The following is a 716-nucleotide window of genomic DNA, read 5'->3' as shown; positions in this document are numbered from 1 at the left end:
TGCTTGGCCTTGGGTGGGTGGGTGATGGCAGGACAGTGCTGTGCTCGGGGGGGGTGTGTGTGGATAAAAATAAAATAGAGTGGGATGAAAGATTAATGAATAAAAAAAAAAATAATTACCCCTCCAAACATAAAATAAATAAAATTGAAAAAAAAATCAAATAAAAATAATAAAAGTAAACGATCAAATCGAAAATAAAAACAGACATGAAATAAAATGGATTGAAATGAAATACAAAGAAATAAAGGGAAATACAAAGAAACTAAACGAAACGAAGTGAAATAAAGTGAAAAAATATGAAGTGAAATAAAGCTAAAGGGTAATAAAGTAAAAGAAAATAAAAAATAAAATAGAATGAAAGAAAAGGGAAGGAAATAAAATAAATCAAAATAAAATAAGGCAAAATAGAATAAATCAAAACAAACCAAGGTAAAATAAAAGAAAACAAGATAAGATCAAATACAATAAATCCAAATACGATCAAATACAATAAAACAAAATAAGATGAAATAAGATAAACCAAACCAAACTAAAATAAGAAAAGAAGGGAAAAGAAAAGAAAAAGAAAAGAAAAGAGAAAAGAAAAAAGAAAAGAGAAAAGAAAAACTCAGTACAACAAAAAGACGTGAGGTGAAGCGGACCCCCCCGGGGATCGGCCGGCCCGGCGGGTCCCGGGGCGGCAGCGGGGAGCCCCGTCCCGGTCCCCGTCCCGGTCC

At 33.2% G+C, this 716-nt stretch overlaps 1 protein-coding gene across 1 annotated transcript in view; it reads right to left on the bottom strand.

Annotated features, from left to right (window-relative positions):
* Window positions 1-716, bottom strand: part of LOC104829193 (death domain-containing membrane protein NRADD-like) — a 2789-nt gene that overhangs the window by 1927 nt on the left and 146 nt on the right. The window lies entirely within an intron of this gene.

This window comes from Haliaeetus leucocephalus, unplaced genomic scaffold, assembly GCF_000737465.1.
Source record: "Haliaeetus leucocephalus isolate CR32 unplaced genomic scaffold, Haliaeetus_leucocephalus-4.0 Scaffold0, whole genome shotgun sequence".
Classification (NCBI taxonomy): domain Eukaryota; kingdom Metazoa; phylum Chordata; class Aves; order Accipitriformes; family Accipitridae; genus Haliaeetus; species Haliaeetus leucocephalus.
Note: the sequence above shows the minus strand (reverse complement) of the source record. Positions and strands in the feature narration are given on the sequence as shown.